Raw genomic sequence first — 18,761 nt, 5'->3', positions numbered from 1 at the left:
ACTCCCCTGCGATGCACGATGTATTTTTACTTTCATTTTTAAATTCCTCGAAGGGAGCCCTGAATGGCCGGTACAGAAGAGCCATTCAGGGCTCCAGGCAGGGTTTTTAAACTTACATTGTGCCTAATTACTGTATAATTACATTCCCTCCTGTCTTAAGTATATTAATTTTATATGTGTATATGTATGATTCCCCCTTGTCTGCTGCCCGGTCATCTTCTACCGCTGTCACAGCACACAGCAGGGACATGCCAATCCATTCCCTGCTGCTCATCTCCATGTCTGGCAGAGAGGAGTAGCGGAAAATGGAGGGACCTGTCTCCCCTGTGCGCTGCTTTATTCATTCACCACCGCCGGTTCCCAACATGTCACTGCTGCTGCCCTGCTCCAAGCACAATCAGAGCGCATAGCGGGGACATGTCAGTCTATTCCCCACTGCTCATCTCCGTACCTGGCGGCGGTGGGGAATGAATGAAGCAGCCCACAGGTGGGACAGGTCAGGTATCGGCAGCGGTGGGGAATGGAGCGCTATAACAGCCCACAGGGGAGACAGGTCCCTCCATTCTCTGCTGCTTCTCTCTGTCAGATATGGAGATGAGCAGCAGGGAATGGAATGGCATGTCCCTGCTGTATACATGGGGAATAAAATGAATATACTTAAGTCAGGGGGAATGTGATTATACAGTAATTAGGCACACTGTAAGTTTAAAAACCCCACCGGGAGCCCTGAATGGCTCCTCTGTAATGGCCATTCAGGGCTCCCGGCGGGGAATTTAAAAATAAAAGTAAAAATACATCGTACATCGCAGGGGAGTGGAGCATGCTGCCCACTCCCCTGTTTAATAACTTCTGATCGCATTGTGTCTCAGAAGTGAGACCCAGTGCGATCAATCCCTCAGCCCCTGTAATACAACTCCCATCATTGAACAGAGTCTGTTTCATGATGGAGGTAGTAGTACAAACACTAATGTAGCTTCCCCCGCCGACGGCAGACTCCTTCAGCTAGGGAACTACTACTCCCATCATAGAAAGAAGTCTGTTCCATTATGGGAGTAGTAGTAGTCATGGCTGCGGGAGTCTGCCGATGGCTGATACCAACGGATGAAAAACTGATGCAAATGGATACCATTAAATGGCATCCCTTTGCATCAGTTTGCATCCGTTATTAGAATGATCTGTTAAGGAGGCAATAATGGAGAAAATATAAACTTTATTGATCCAAAAAAAGTGATGGAGATACCTTTTTTAATAAAATTTAGCAGGGTACCACAAAAATAATACCAACAAAGATACAGTAGTGATGGAAACTTGTATTTAACTAAATGTATCTTTATTATAAAAAAATGTAATACATTTTTAAACAGGGATCAATTTAGATGGGCAGGCCGGGCACTAAAAATGTAGCCGACAATAATAAAAATGTAGTGTGTGTTTTTTTTTCACTGTTTTTTAATTTTTTTTAGGTAGTACTACTACTCCCAGCATGGAACACACTGTTCCATGATGGGAGCAGTAGTACCTGTACTAATTGACAGATCGCCCCAGGTCCGTTGTGATCCTCCTGTATCATCTATAGATGCGGCCGGTTGCTCTGCACTGATGTATATATACACCTATTCATATTTCCCGCAGATAGCTGTGATTGGCTAGATGGTTCCAGCCACTCACAGCTCTGCCGGAAATATGATTAATAGGAACATATAAAGCATATACTCATACTACAGTGGGACCAGTGAACAGGGGCCGGCCGCCTGAATCTATACATTATACAGGACGATCACAGCGGGTGTCAGAAGTGACATTTGCTGCAATCTGTCTATTAATACAGGTACTACAGCTCCCAGCATGGAGCAGATTGGGCTCCATGTTGGGAGCAGTAGTACCTGCAGTTGAGGACAGATCACAGCAAGTGTCACTCCTGACACCCGCTATGATTGTCCTATCTATTGCAGAGATGTGAGCGCAGGAGAAAGCCGCTCTCATCATCTCTAGTTCTGAACATAAGGCTGCGGTGAATGCTCCATTATCTTTCACGAATTATTGCTACACTGGCCTGCGTTTAAGAGAAAAATTATAAGAATAAATAAATAAATATTTGAATGATTGAATGAGACGTTACAGCTTTCAAATCCACACATAATGCGAAAAACCATAAATGTGAATGCTCATGAAGGGGAGGGGGGGGGGGGACTGGCTTGGTCTAGTAGTGTTTAGTGTAGTTAGAGACTAGATTGATGTGTTTTTTTTTTTGTCTAGTTCACTTAGAACTCACGGCTGTTACGCCGAGCGCTCCGGGTCCCTGCTCCTCCCCGAAGCGCTCACGGCGTCTCTCTCTCTGCAGCGCCCCGGTCAGACCCGCTGACCGGGAGCGCTGCACTGACATTGCCGGCGGGGATGCGATTCGCATAGCGGGACGCGCCCGCTCGCGAATCGCATCCCAAGTTACTTACCCGTCCTGATCCCCGGCTGTCATGTGCTGGCGTGCGCGGCTCCGCTCTCTAGGGCGCGCGCGCGCCAGCTCTCTGAGACTTAAAGGGCCAGTGCACCAATGATTGGTGCCTGGCCCAATTAGCCTAATTAGCTTCCACCTGCTCCCTGGCTATATTACCTCACTTCCCCTGCACTTCCTTGCCGGATCTTGTTGCCTTGTGCCAGTGAAAGCGTTTAGTGTTGTCCAAAGCCTGTGTTTCCAGATCTCCTGCTATCCATATTGACTACGAACCTTGCCGCCTGCCCCGACCTTCTGCTACGTCTGACCTTGCCTCTGCCTAGTCCTTCTGTCCCACGCCTTCTCAGCAGTCAGCGAGGTTGAGCCGTTGCTAGTGGATACGACCTGGTTGCTACCGCCGCAGCAAGACTATCCCGCTTTGCGGCGGGCTCTGGTGAACACCAGTAGCATCTTAGAACCGGTCCACCGGCACGGTCCACGCCAATCCCTCACTGACACAGAGGATCCACAACCAGCTAGCCGAATCGTGACAGTAGATCCGGCCATGGATCCCGCTGAGGTGCCGCTGCCAAGTCTCGCTGACCTTACCACGGTGGTCGCTCAGCAATCGCAGCAAATTGCCCAACAAGGACAGCAGCTGTCGCAGTTGACCGCCACGTTACAGCAACTTCTGCCACTGCCACAGCAGCAACCATCTCCTCCTCCAGCTCCTGCACCTCCTCCGCAGTGAGTGGCCGCTCCTAGCCTCCGCTTGTCCCTGACGGACAAATTTGATGGGGACTCTAGACTCTGCCGTGGATTTTTGTCTCAATGTTCCCTGCATATGGAGATGTTGTCGGACCTATTTCCTACAGAACGGTCTAAGGTGGCGTTCGTAGTGAGCCTTCTTTCTGGAAAGGCCTTGTCTTGGGCCACACCGCTCTGGGACCGCAATGATCCTGCCACAGCCACAGTCCAATCCTTCTTCGCTGAAGTCTGTAGTGTCTTCGAGGAACCAGCCCGAGCTTCTTCTGCCGAGACTGCCCTGCTGAACCTGGTCCAGGGTAATTCTTCAGTAGGCGAGTACGCCATCCGATTTCGTACTCTCGCTTCTTAATTATCTTGGAATAACGAGGCTCTCTGCGCGACCTTTAAAAAAGGCCTATCCAGTAACATCAAGGATGTGCTGGCCGCACGAGAGATTCCTGCCAACCTGCAAGAACTTATCCATTTGGCCACCCGCATTGACATGCGTTTTTCTGAGAGACACCAGGAGCTCCGCCAGGAAAAAGACCTAGATCTCTGGGCACCTCTCCCACAGTATCCTTTGCAATCTACGCCTGTGCCTCCCGCCGAGGAGGCCATGCAAGTGGATCGGTCTCGCCTGACCCAGGAAGAGAGGAATAGCCGTAGGGAAGAAAATCTTTGTCTGTACTGTGCCAGTACCGAACATTTCTTGGTGGATTGCCCTATTCGTCCTCCACGTCTAGGAAACGCACGCACGCACCCAGCTCACATGGGTGTGGCGTCTCTTGGTACGAAGTCTGCTTCTCCACGTCTCACGGTGCCCGTGCGGATTTCTCCTTCTGCCAACTCCTCCATCTCATCCGTGGCCTGCTTGGACTCTGGTGCCTCTGGGAATTTTATTCTGGATTCTTTGGTGAATAAGTTCTGCATCCCGGTGACCCGTCTCGTCAAGCCGCTCTACATTTCCGCGGTCAACGGAGTTAAATTGGATTGCACCGTGGGTTACCGCACAAAACCCCTCTTAATGTGCATTGGACCCCATCACGAAAAGATTGAATTTTACGTCCTTCCCAACTGCAACTCTGAAGTCCTCCTCGGTCTGCCATGGCTCCAGCTTCATTCTCCCACCCTTGACTGGACCACCGGGGAGATCAAGAATTGGGGCTCTGCTTGCCACAAGAAATGCCTCTCCTCTGCTCCCAGTCCCGTCTGTCGGGCCTCAGTGTCTCCTCCTGTGCCTGGTCTCCCCAAGGCCTATCGGGACTGTGCCGTGCCTCCTCATAGCCCCCGTCCTGGTGACACCCTGCCCCGTGCCAAGCTTCACCCTCTGCCCTCCCTCCCCATTCCCACTCCTGCTGTACTGCCTGCCTTTGAGGAAACCCTACAATCACTCCCGGTGTCCTCGTCCCATGTGAAGCAGTTGCCGGACAAAAAACAGGGGGAGACCTAAGGGGGGGGGGGGGGTACTGTTACGCCGAGCGCTCCGACCCTGCTCCTCCCCGGAGCGCTCACGGCGTCTCTCTCTCTGCAGCGCCCCGGTCAGACCCGCTGACCGGGAGCGCTGCACTGACATTGCCGGCGGGGATGCGATTCGCATAGCGGGACGCGCCCGCTCGCGAATCGCATCCCAAGTCACTTACCCGTCCCGGTCCCCGGCTGTCATGTGCTGGCGTGCGTGGCTCCGCTCTCTAGGGCGCGCGCGCGCCAGCTCTCTGAGACTTAACCCCTTAACGACGCAGGACGTATATTTACGTCCTGCGCCGGCTCCCGCGATATGAAGCGGGATCGCGCCGCGGACCAACGGCCGGGACCCGCGGCTAATACCACACATCGCCGATCGCGGCGATGTGCGGTATTAACCCTTTAGAAGCGGCGGTCAAAGCTGACCGACGCTTCTAAAGTGAAAGTGAAAGTGACCCGGCTGCTCAGTCGGGCTGTTCGGGACCGCCTCGGTGAAATCGCGGCGTCCCGAACAGCTGATCGGACACCGGGAGGGCTCTTACCTGCCTCCCCGGTGTCCGATCGACGAATGACTGCTCCGTGCCTGAGATCCAGGCAGGAGCAGTCAAGCGCCGATAATGCTGATCACAGGCGTGTTAATGCACGCCAGTGATCAGCATAGGAGATCAGTGTGTGCAGTGTTATAGGTCCCTATGGGACCTATAACACTGCAAAAAAAATGTAAAAAAAAAGTGTTAATAAAGGCCATTTAACCCCTTCCCTAATAAAGGTTTGAATCACCCCCCTTTTCCCATAAAAAAAATAAACCAGTGTAAAAAAAATAAAAAATAAACATATGTGGTATCGCCGCGTGCGTAAATGTCCGAACTATAAAAATATATCATTAATTAAGCCGTACGGTCAATGGCGTACGCGCAAAAAAATTCCAAAGTCAAAAAAAGCGTATTTTGGTCACTTTTTATACCATTAAAAAATGAATAAAAAGTGATCAAAAAGTCAGATCAAAACAAAAATAATACCGATAAAAACTTCAGATCACGGCGCAAAAAATGAGTCCTCATACCACCCCATACCTGGAAAAATAAAAAGTTATAGGGGTCAGAAGATGACATTTTTAAACGTATAAATTTTCCTGCATGTAGTTATGATTTTTTCCAGAAGTGCGACAAAATCAAACCTATATAAGTAGGGTATCATTTTAACCGTATGGACCTACAGAATAATGATAAGGTGTAATTTTTACCGAAATATGCACTGCGTAGAAACGAAAGCCCCCAAAAATTACAAAATGGCGTTTTTTTTTCGATTTTGTCGCACAATGATTTTTTGTTCTGTTTCGCCGTGCATTTTTGGGTAAAATAACTAATGTCACTGCAAAGTAGAATTGGCGGCGCAAAAAATAAGCCATAATATGGATTTTTAGGTGGAAAATTGAAAGGGTTATGATTTTTAAAAGGTAAGGAGGAAAAAACGAAAGTGCAAAAACGGAAAAACCCTGAGTCCTTAAGGGGTTAAAGGGCCAATGCACCAATGATTGGTGCCTGGCCCAATCAGCCTAATTAGCTTCCACCTGCTCCCTGGCTATATTACCTCACTTCCCCTGCACTTCCTTGCCGGATCTTGTTGCCTTGTGCCAGTGAAAGCGTTTAGTGTTGTCCAAAGCCTGTGTTTCCAGATCTCCTGCTATCCATATTGACTACGAACCTTGCCGCCTGCCCCAACCTTCTGCTACGTCTGACCTTGCCTCTGTCTAGTCCTTCTGTCCCACGCCTTCTCAGCAGTCAGCGAGGTTGAGCCGTTGCTAGTGGATACGACCTGGTTGCTACCGCCGCAGCAAGACCATCCCGCTTTGCGGCGGGCTCTGGTGAACACCAGTAGCATCTTAGAACCGGTCCACCGGCACGGTCCACGCCAATCCCTCGCTGACACAGAGGATCCACAACCAGCTAGCCGAATCGTGACAACGGCTCTTGGTTAAAAGTAGCAGCGTAGCTATAGGGGGTGCAGAGATGGCAGTTGCACTGGGGCCCTGGTGCCTAAGGGGGTCCCAAAGCACATCTGCCTCATAAGAAACCAGTATTATAATTGGCACATGGGGCCCTGTTGCAGATTTAGCATCAGTGCTCAGAAGCTAAAGGTTACGCCTCAGGTGAAAAGGATTTTGGTAGGAGAATGGGTCTTTTTTACACTCATTCACCAAAATGTACATTACAACTCATGTATGCCTTAGTATTTAACCCTTTTACGACATTGGACGTAAATGTAGTTCATGGTGTGGTAGGACTTAATACACCATGGCGTACATTTATGGACCGGTGTTCGCATCATGCACGGCAGGTCCCAGCTGCTATCAGCAGCCAGGAACCCACCGGTAATGGCTGACATCAGAGATCGTGCTGATGTCTGCCATTAACCTATCAGATGCAGTGATCAATCCAGATCACGGCATCTGCGGCAGTGCAGCACTTAAAATGGATGACTTGATCGCCCGCGGTGCTGCCGCGGGGCTCCGATCATCTATAATGGCGGACGGAACTCCCCTCACCTTCCTCTATCCGTCTCCTAGGGTTTTCTGCTCTTGTCTGAGATCGAGCAGACAAGAGCAGAAGATTGACGATAACCATGCTCAGTGCTATTCCTATACATAGCACTGAACAGTATTAGCAATCAAATTATTGCAATAAATAGTCCCCTATGGCGACATAAGAGGTGAAAACTATTTTTTTTTTTATAAAAAAAAAAAACTCCCCCAATAAAAATGTAAATTGTCCATTTTTCCAATTTTACCCCCAAAAAGCGAAAAAAAAAAACTGAAGAAACATATTTGGTATTGTGGAATGTGTAAATGTCCAAACTATCAATATATAATGTTAATTATCCTGTACAGTGAACGGCATAAATGTAAGAAAAAAAAGTCCAAAATTGCTGCTTTTTTATCACATTTTATTCCCAAATTTTTTTTATAAAAAGTGACTAAAAAGTTAAATATTAGCAAAAGAGGTACCAATAAAAACTACAGATCATGGAACAAAGAATGATACCACCCCATATACGGAAACATTTGAAAGATATAGGATGTCAAAATAGGGCAATTTCAAACATTCTAATTTTGTTAAAATAGTTTGAGATTTTTTTTAAAGCGGTACAATTATAAAAAGCATATAATATGGGAATCATTTTAATTGCATTGACCCAAAGAATAAAGAAAACATGTCATTTTTACCGTAAAGCATACAACATGAAAACAAAACCTTCCAAAATTAGCTAAATTGCGTTTTTCTTTTCAATTTCCCCACATAAATATATTTTTTTGGTTGCACTGTAAATTTTATGGTAAAATAAGTGAGGTCATTACAAAGTAAAATTGGTCAAGCAAAAAACAAGCCCTCATATGGGTCTGTGGATGAAAATATAAAAGAGTTATGATTTTAAGAAGGCGAGGAGGAAAAAACTAAAATGCTAAAATAAAATTGGCCTGGTCCTTAAGGGGTTAAAGAAAACCTTCACTTTCACACAGGTTCTGTTAATTAAAACTTAATACCTTTCTAATACTGTTACAATTTAGTAGTTGGCATAGAACCAAGGGTGGAAAAAGAGATTTAGAGATACTTGACTATTCAAGTTAATTCAAAGGCAAAACTGTCGCTGTAATTTATAGGTATGGTAAAAGAAAAATTGTAGTTGGAGACTGGTTAGACTATTAAAGCGCATATACACTGGATGACTACTTTATTAGGTACACCTTTCTAGTACCAGTTTGGACCCCCTTTTGCCTTCATTAATAGTGGCATACTTTCCTCAAGGTGCTGGAAACATTCTTTAGAGATGTTGGTCCATGTGGATATGATGGTATCATGCAGTTGCTGCAAATTTGTCAGTTGCACGTGTATGATGTGAATCTCCTGTCAAACCACATCATAAAGGTGCTTTATTGGATTGAGATTTGGTAACTGTGGGGGCCACTAGAGTCCAGTGAACTTATTGTCATTTTCAAGAAACCAATTTGAAATAATGTACACTATGATGGGTACACTGTGGTCATAAAGGAATGGACATGTTCAGCAACAATTCTCAGGTAGGCTGTCACATTTAAACAATGCTCAATTGGTACTAAGGGGCCCAATGTTTAGCCATAAAATGTTCCCCACACCATTACACCACTGCCGTTGCAAGCCTGAACTGTTTCTACAAGACAGGATATATCCATGTTTTTTTATGTTTTGTATGGCAAATTCTGATCTTGCCATTTGAATGTCACAGCTGGAATTGAGACTAATGAAACCAGGCAACGTTCTTCCAGTCTTCTACTGTCCAACTATGGATATCCTGTGCATGTTGTAGCCTCAGTTTCTTGCTTACAAGAGGGACACCTAGTGTGCTCTTGTGCTGCTGTGCTGCTGTGGCCTATCTGCTTCAAGGTTCATCGGGATGTGCATTCAGAGATGGTATTCTTCATACCTTGATTGTTATAAGAGTTACTGTTTCCTTTCTGTTATCTCGACCAATCTGCCTATTCTCCTATGACGCCTGACATTAACAAGCCATTTCATCCACACAACTGCCGCTGACTGGATGTTTTCTCATTTTCCGACCATTCTCTGTAAACCCTAGAGATGGTTATGCGTGAAAATCCCAGTAAATCATCAGTTTCTCAAATACTCAGACCGAGTCGGCCTTGCAAAAACAACCATGTCCAATTCAAAGTCACTTACATCCCCTTTCTTTCACATTCTGATCTTGACCATGCCTACATGTCTAAAGGAGTAGCTGTCATTTAATTAACTGATTAGCTAGTATTAGTATTAACAAGCATTTGAACAAGTGTGCCTAATAAAGTGGCCAGTGTGTGTTTATCCAGTAGCCATGCCATCTCATCAGAGACAGAACTGTTCACATATGATATTCTGATTTTGCCATAAAGAGCAGCAGCAAGCAAACTGATCTCATTCATTTGAAAGGGACAGTTAATATTTATCCAGAGCCTCAGTTGGGATGACAGATCGCTGGATACATGGGACGGGGGTACAAATCTTTCAGCGTTCCCCCATCTGGCCTACAGAAATAACTAGGTGTTGGACCATAGGCAACTGATGTACTTTACCATCAGTTGTGGCATTGGTTGTGGCCAGTTTACTGAGCTGGATCTCCGCATACATGTGCCTTAAAGGGGTACTCCACCGGCCAGTGTTCGGAAGTAAATGTTCCGAATGCTGTTTTCACGCTGTGGGGGTCGGCCACGCCCCTTGTGACATCACAACCACCCCCCTCAATGCAAGTATATGGGATGGGGCGTGATAGCCATCACGCCCCCTCCCATTGACTTACATTGAGGGGCATGACCATGATGTTGTGAGGGGCGTGGCCGACCCCTGCAGAGTGAAAACAGTGATCAGAACATTTACTTCCGAACGCTGGCCAGTAAAGTGCCTCTTTAATTGCATTGGTAGACATTCAGATAAATACAGTAGTTCTCTATATAATACATGTAATCTCATGTCTGCTTGAGCATGAGCCACTGCTACAGTGTTATTCTCTGTTCTGACTCATAAAGTGGAGTCCTGAGTAGTGGACCCCTTAATACTATCATTATTATATTAATACAATCAAAAGTTTACGGTTTTGAAATATTACCATAACAACCACTAAAGCACAGAATAACTTGTTCTATCTAATAAATGGAAAAGAAAATCAATAGTTCATTTTTGGCAGAATTTCTATAAGATTTTCATATGATGCAGTCAGCACAGCAAGAAATAAAACTCATTCCATTAAACTTGTTAACAATTCCTGCACTTACAGTAAATGTATCTCTATAGTTTGTGGAGCTGCAAGTCTCAGAAATTAATATTTACTATCTGTTTCTGGTTTATCATCTATCATGCAAAAGCATTAATTACGTTTAGTTTATGGATAAAAGGGCCCTATGTAGTCCATAAATCTGAAACTGAGTAGTGTTTTTTCCCCACAATGAACATGGGACAAATTGAGAACTTCTAAATTATGTTGACGTGTCCTGTCACTGGGTACAATCTATTGCTGGGTGCTTTGATCTTCTCATTCGCTTCACAAACTAGAGATGAATGGCTGCAGTTTAATTGAAAGCATACCAGTCAGATCCCACAAAAAATATGTTACTCAGAACCTATGCCTGACTATGTAATTCTAATTTTAATGCCTCTATCACCTATATTTATTATAAAAATACCTCTTTTCATTAGCTCACAGTGTTAGAAATCCTCTTAGGGGAAGGGGGCGTGTCCCTCCTTTGTGGTGGTGGGAGGTGATTGGTGTACCTGCTCATGCAGACTTGTCCCTAAGTCATCTCTTGTCCCTGACTCTTGCACAAGCATTATTCTGCTGTAGGACTGATTAGTGTCTTTGGTATGGGGATCCCTAGTGGTGGGATTTTCAGGTGCTGTTTTTTTTATTAAATATTCCCCAAAAAATTTAAACAACCATATTACAAAAGGTCTTTAATTTTCATCAGTAACAACTGCCATACTTTTTGTAGGCCCCAAAAATGAATCACTATATTTAATAGAATAATAGCATGATGTGTCCGCCATGTTGTATGTTCTAAACAGATCACAGTGTATTCTAAAGTTTTATCCCTACAAAAGTGCCAGTCTGGGAGAAGAATACTTGTTGTCTCTTTCGATATTTATGGCTGTTTAGATAAGACAGAGAAGAGGGCTTTTTAACCAGTCTTGTGAATGTTATTCTGACTAACACTTAAAGGGGTACTCCGGTGCTTAGACATCTTATCCCCAATCCAAAGGATAGGGGATAAGATGCCTGATCGCGGGGGTGCCACCGCTGTGGACCCCCATTATCTTGCACGCAGCACCCCAGTTTAAATCAATCCCCGTAGCACGTTTGCTCCGGGTCTGATTACCGGCGACCACGGGGCCATCGGCATGTGACGTCACGCCCCCGCCCCGTGTGATGTCACGCTCCGCCCCTTAATGCAAGCCTATGCATCCCATAGGCTTGCATTGAGGAGCGGAGCGTGACGTCGCACGGGGGCAGAGGCGTGACGTCACACGCCGACGGCCCCGTGGTCGCCGGTAATCAGACCCAGAGCGAATGTGCTCCGGGGAATGATTTAAACTGGGGTGCTGCGTGCAAGATAACGGGGGTCCCCAGCGGCGGGACCCCTGTGATCAGGCATCTTATCCCCTATCCTTTGGATAGGGGATAAGATGTCTAAGCACCGGAGTACCCCTTTAATTACCCATTTGTCCAGACAAAGATATTCACATGTGTATGTGAAAAAAGACCTCCATGGTATTCTTATCTCTCCAATAAATTTGGATGTCTAGGTAGGCCCCAAGATGTCTATGAGAAACCAGGCTTTAATTACTTATATATGTTAAAAATAATCCCTGAATTTATAACATAGTGCTCCATACTTCAAGTGTGGAATGTGGGTTTAAGACCAGTTATTGACAGTTAACCCTTAGTGGTAATGATGCTAATTGCTTATGCAATAGCACCCCCTAGCGTATGGGTAGTTGTCAACAGGAAAGGCATTGTGGGTATAATAGTGATGTCATAGTCATTACCATATGTACACGCCCAACCTACGTTCATTGGGGAATTCCAATTTAGGAGGGTGTGTCTAACTAATTAAAAAGTCTTGTAAACCAGATGTTAGGGACTGTAGAGAACACAAAGGAAGAGAGACAAGGGGAAAAAAAAGACAAAAAAAACTCTCTCCCACACAAAAGAAAGAGGTCTAACAAGCTGGAAAAGCCATTTGAGATCCCAGCAAGTTTGACTGATCACACGGTACCAGGCCAATGGCTATCCATAACGATTAGATGGACCGTTCAGCTTTTCTAAGAGCCAAAGCGAGGTTCTTACATAGACTTGGTAAGAGACACAAAAGGGGTATTCCATTTAATTAAGACTAATTTGGATAATGTGGATGGAATTATACCATTGAGATTGGCGAATAAATTAATTAAATAAAATAATTAATTATCTCCATATTGAGATTATAGTTTTAGGATAATGTGAGAATTCATTCTAACTGCAGAAGAATCAAGGCTCATAATCTAGCAAAGCATTCAATTACTGCTTATACATATTGATTAAATTCCTACTTGACAAACTAAGTGTTATAAGTATATTTCTCACACAGGAAACTTGTTTCAAGTTCTTCCTCCTAAAATATAGTCTAGCGAGATCATAAGACTCTGCTATTTGTCTTAATGTCTTTCCAAGATCATCTATAGAAAAGTAATCCAGAATGGGGCGGACGTATATTAAATTTCTACCATGTTTATATCCTTAGATCGATTTGCCCATTCATGGAGTCATGTGATATGTAGTTGGTTAGAAGGGGGCAGGGAGTGCATTTAGCATTCCATATTGATATGTCTATAATTAGAGATTGCCCATCTTGATATCATAAGGTTTCCACTGAACACAGTGATATGTAACCTTTTTCTCATATGATATTCCTTACCTAGTAGCTTTTGTTTTATTGTATCAAGTTACTCACTACTCACATGTATTGTTCTACCGTTATGTAGTCAAATAACAAGCTTGTAATGTTTACTAATATATCTAATTGATATTCATTTGCCTACATCATTGTGTTTGTTACTCATTTATGTTAATAACCTTATAACAAATAAATCTGCATACTTTTATAATACCTGTGTATTATTGTATATTGCAAAACTACATCCTTAAGCGTTAATGTCATCCTGTTATAAAAAATAACTTGTTGATATCTGAGGAAATAGTCGGACTCAGATGTGAATTGCATTGATTGGCTTTGTCTACAATTCACCAGGTCATAATTTTGATATATTTAATAATTTTCAAACATTTTTATTTTTCACAATTAATATTTTTTATGACCATAATTCAAAATTGAGTTGATACTGCACGACACAACATATAAAAAGTTTTTGGATCCGACAGTGCCCATTTAAAGTGCAACTGTCATGGATATTGTACCCCCCAGATTAAAACCTTGATAGTAGAGATGATAAAACTTGTAATGCAGCTATACCTTCGGCTGCTCTTTATCAAACTTTATTAGCCAGAAAATAGTTCTATTGTGCGGTCAGCAACAATCGGATAGACGTTGCCAGGGTTCGCAATGCCCCACCTCCGCCACGCCTATCCCCTGAAAGTGAGCACTATGACTGCTGTGTGATTGACACACAGGTCCCCAGCGCCAGTGACCCTGATTTTTATGATGTGTGGGCCATGACTCTACTGAGCCTTTACTTATTATGTGCACTTTTATGATATACAGTGCCCGTTCTCTTCTTTCTTCTCCTTGTGTTGGAGATGCGCTGCTTCTGCTTTCACTAGAGGTAGAGAGCTCGCTCGCTCCCTGCCTCTAGCACTGCACAGGCGCACTGGGCTGGTGGCAGACAATGGGAGAGAAAGCGCTCACTCCCATCTCTGGCAGAAAGAGACCGCTCACTTCCGTCGTCTGCCACTATGCCGTGTGCCTGTGCAGTGCTAGAGGCAGGGAGGGGACGAGTTCTCTGCCTCTAGTGAAAGCAGAAGCAGCGCATCTCCGGCACCAGGAGAAGAAAGAAGAGGAGAATGGGCACTGTATATCATAAAGGTGCACATAATAAGTAAAGGCTCTGTGGAGTCACGGCCCGCACATCATGAACATCGGAGCGCTTGTGCTGGGGACCTTTGTGTCAATCACACAGTGGTCCCATTGCTCACTTAAAGGGGATAGGCGTGCGAACCCCCAGCCACGCCTATCCGACTGTTGCTGACCGCACAATAAAACTATTTTCTGGCTGATAAAGTTTGATAAAGAGCAGCCAAAGGTATAGCTGCATTACAAGTTTTACCATCTATACCAGGGGTCTCAAACTCCAGCCACGCCTATCCGACTATTGCTGACCGCACAATAAAACAATTTTCCGGCTGATAAAGTGTGATAAAGAGCAGCCAAAGGTATAGCTGCATTACAAGTTTTACCATCTATACCAGGGGTCTCAAACTCCTGGCCCGAAACGAAATTTTGCGGTCCGCACCAGGCATGTGCAATTTGTATTGCCCGATGCCTGGGACATGCAGTTCCAGGTGCCGGGCAGGTGACTTCTTCAGGCATTCAGCCCTGCTTTGGGCAGGCAGCATTAAATGCCAGAAGACTTCATACAAGACTTGATGGGGGGCGCATCATCTGCGTTCGTGACCAAACCCCCCTGTCCGTCCAATAGAGCCCATTACCTTCATTTACCCCGCCCTCCTCCCCCCTGTCTCTGGTTTGATGAGGGACGTCGTGTATGTGACATCCCTCTGTGGACTCACACAGGAGGAGGTCAGTGACGTCACTTTTCAGGTCGCCGCCGGAGAGGAGCGCAGCGCAGGACAGGTAAGTGTGTCTATGTGTGTCTGTCTGTGTGTGCCGGTGTGTGTGTGCCTGTGTGTGTGTTTGGGGGGGACGGGACACAATGCTACCTAATGTGGGGAACATGCTACCTTCCTAATGTGGGGAAACCGCTACCTTCCTAATGTGTGGAACATGCAGCCTTCCTAATGTAGGGAAACTGCTACCTTCCCAATGTGGGGAAACTGCTACCTTCCTACTGTGGGGAAACTGTTGCCTACCTAATGCTCCCCCCCCCCCCCCCCCCATCATCCCATCATCTGTAGCAATTCCATCATCCGTCAGCTCATGCTATTACCACAAAGGGGTTAGGGGGAATTGGGAGGGGGGTTGCTGGTGGATGATGGGGGTGCTACTGTGCATGAAATCCTGCGCAGACTTCAATGTAAACTAAATGACTGAGCACAGCTTCTAATTGGCAGTTACAAATCCTGCGCATAAAATCTGCATAGGATCCTGTATGTGTGAACGTACCCTTACAAAGTAAAAGTGAAAAATGATAGACAGACAAAATAATTTTTTCATTTCTGCTTATTTGGAAGAAAGAAAAACAAAATTTATACACTCAGACTTAGGTCTGAACTAAATTTTTATTGCTTAAGGCATTTTTATACAATTTTCTAGGGCTGCTCTGTAGCTCTTCCAGTACTTATCAGCTGCTATATGCTACAGAGGAAGTTATTTTCTTTTTGAATTTCTTTTCTGTGTGACCACAGTGCTTTTTGCTGACACCTCTGTCCATGTCAGGAACTGTCCCGAGCAGGATAGGTTTGCTATGGGAATTTGCCCCTGCTCTGGACAATTCCTGACATGGACAGAGGTGTCAGCAGACAGACAGAAAAGAAATTCAAAAGTAAACTAACTTCCTTTGTAGTATACAGCAGCTGATAAGTACTGGAAGGATTAAGAATCGGTTTAACTTTCTGGAACAGTTAATTAAAAAAAATTGTTTTCCACTGGAGTACCTCTTTAAATGCAGAAAGTCAAGAATTTGTGAAACTGATAAAATTGTTGTTAAATACTTCAATGTTAAATTTGCCACAGGACAGACTCGGGGTTGATGCACATGGACAGACTCGGGGTTGCTACACAGCAGGGAGTTATAAGCCATATGGTTTGGGACCACTGCCATTCAGACCCCCCCCCCTCAATAAACAGTACTAACCAATCTGACCGATTACAAGTGCCATCACATTCCTCTCATGACGTATATCAACTAGAGTAACTCAAATAAACAATACTAACCAATCTTCCCTAGGAATAGTGCCGGCAAGTTCCTCCCAAAAGGCATACCAGTTAGGTAATGTTTACATGCTTAGGATTTGATTAGGATTTAGATTTGGAATCCTGGGTCGTATATGAAGCATCCTCTATGTCCAAACATTGCATTTTAGCAGCAAATACACTTGTACACATCATATGTGAGATGTGTGAACATATTCTTAAAATAAGTCTAATCAACATTGTCTAATGTTTACAAAAAACTAATAGAACAGAACCAATAGCCAACACCATGGCCCATTGAAGTCTATGGGAAAGATGAGCCTTTAATGTCGTCTTTTTGCATCTGCTTTTTCCAAACCGTTTTTTATCTGTTAGATCAAAAACAGCTTGTGAGGTGTGAGCAACCAGGAAGTAGCCAGACAAAAAAAACAAACACAAATGGACAATAAAGGATATAGATGGATGAAAAACGGAAGCAAAAGGATGCCACTTGTTTATTTCTTTTTTATATAGTCAGTTAAAATAACAAACAAATGACATCCGTTTGCATTATTTTGCATTCTTTTGTTAGTACGGTCCGTTTAGCGTAATAACAGGAGAATAGCGGGAACATAACCTAAAACATTTATTTTCTCCTAAAACATTTATTTGGCTCCTATATATTTCAGTTCAGGAGCCCAAGGCACCTGGGCCATTTCCTTTAGTTTGTAGCATTGTTGAAATGATACAGATATAAACGGTTTTAAAATGCTAGTAGCAGATAGGCAATTAGTTGGAGCTGTACAACTGCAGTTGATCATTGTATCAACTCCTCTACTTTTTGGGTAGGGTCACACAGAACGGATCCACAGCATACCGTGTTTCTCCGAAAATAAGACCGGGTCTTATATTAATTTTAGTCACAAAAAAACACACTAGGGCTTATTTTCAGGGTAGGGCTTATTTATTTACGGTACCGTATGTACATTGAACAACATGGCGGTTCCACGGTAGTTACACCTCCCCCATTATCATCATGTGATGGGCACAGCTCTGCCCCCCAACGTCCCTCCCCCCTGTACCGGCCGGCTTCTTAAATCACAGTGGGCTCAGCCTATCATCGGCCGAGGCGGGACATCGCTGCGGCCGGTGATAGGCTGAAGGCTCTGTGACGTTCCCATCCCCAGGACCGCAGCGATAACAGTGGAGGACAGTGAGGCCGGTTCCTTAGCAACAGGGGACGGAGGATGAAGGTAAGTTAAGGTTTGTATTTTAATATTTGCAGTCCGGTCATTGTCTAGGTCAGTGGTCTTCAACCTGAGGACCTCCAAATGTTGCAAACATTTGCAACATCTGGAGGTCCGCAGGTTGGAGACCACTGGTCTAGGTCTTATTTTCAATCCAGCTAGGGCCTATTTTCGGGGTAGGGTGTATTTTTGGGGAAACATGGTATATTACTCTGTGAATTAGCCAATGATGGACCCTACAGAGTGCCTCCAGCTGTGCCTGCCTGCTTGTTGCGGCAAACTGCTGCTACAAGCAGACACACAGCGATCTGCGAGTTGCCGCACATATGCAGAGTGTACTCGCAGACATCATGTTTGCTTCTCCTTCTCCCTGAGCTAGGCCACACATGCACGTTGTGACTCACAGAATGCTGTGTGTCTGCTCATAGTGGTGGATTGCCTTGACCAGCAGGCACAGCTGGAGGAACAATATAGGGTTTGTCATTGGTGGATCCACAGCATAAAATATGCTGTGGATCCGTTTTGTGTGACCCTACCCTTACACTGCATTCCTGGTGTCATATGGCAAAAATGATCTCTTAGGCTAAGTTTCCACTTGTTTTTTTTGTTTTTTTTCAAGCAGTTTTGGGATATCTGCCACTGCAGTTTTTGAGCCAAAGTCAGAAGTGGATCCATAAGGGAGGAGAAGTGTAAGTCCTTCCCTTATATTTCCTATTCATTTTGAATACACTTCTGGCTTTGGCTCAAAAACTGCAGTGGCAGTATTCCAAAAACTGCCAGAAAAAAACAAGTGGAAACTTAGCCTAAGGCAGTTCTCTATACATGGTGGGACATACAGAAGGAGTGAAGATGGAAGGAGTCTGAAAGCCGCCAGTAGAGGCACTGATGCAATTCTGTAGTTCACAGAAAGAAAGCCACACAGAAGAGACTGACGTCCTGTCCACACGGTAACGTGTACAGATTAATAGTCATCAGTTATGTGGTGATCACATGGCACAGCTAGAAGATGAAACTGCAGAAATACTGGTCATTAGCATTATATGGGCAGAAAAGACAAAAATGCACCTGTAAAGTAGCCACTTTAAAAGGGATTTTATACTGTGTAACATAGAACATTTTTTTGTGGATATGATAAGAACTAAATGCTTGCTCCATCCATCTGCCATAGCCTTATGTTTAGTGGTAATGCAACCTCTCCATTCCATTAATAAAAAGACAATCGCCCATCAGATAGACATTATCGCCACCGTGCAGGGGACTTCATCAATGCTTTATTTATGGCAACTGGGCTTTT

General features: G+C 44.7%; 1 protein-coding gene across 1 annotated transcript in view; it reads right to left on the bottom strand.

Moving 5' to 3' along the window:
- GALNT9 (polypeptide N-acetylgalactosaminyltransferase 9) overlaps positions 1 to 18,761 on the bottom strand; it is a 377,187-nt gene that overhangs the window by 217,273 nt on the left and 141,153 nt on the right. The gene's annotated exons all lie outside the window — the stretch shown is intronic.

The sequence above is a fragment of the Hyla sarda genome, chromosome 1 (assembly GCF_029499605.1).
Source record: "Hyla sarda isolate aHylSar1 chromosome 1, aHylSar1.hap1, whole genome shotgun sequence".
NCBI lineage: Eukaryota > Metazoa > Chordata > Amphibia > Anura > Hylidae > Hyla > Hyla sarda.
This window is presented reverse-complemented; position numbering and strand designations above follow the sequence as displayed.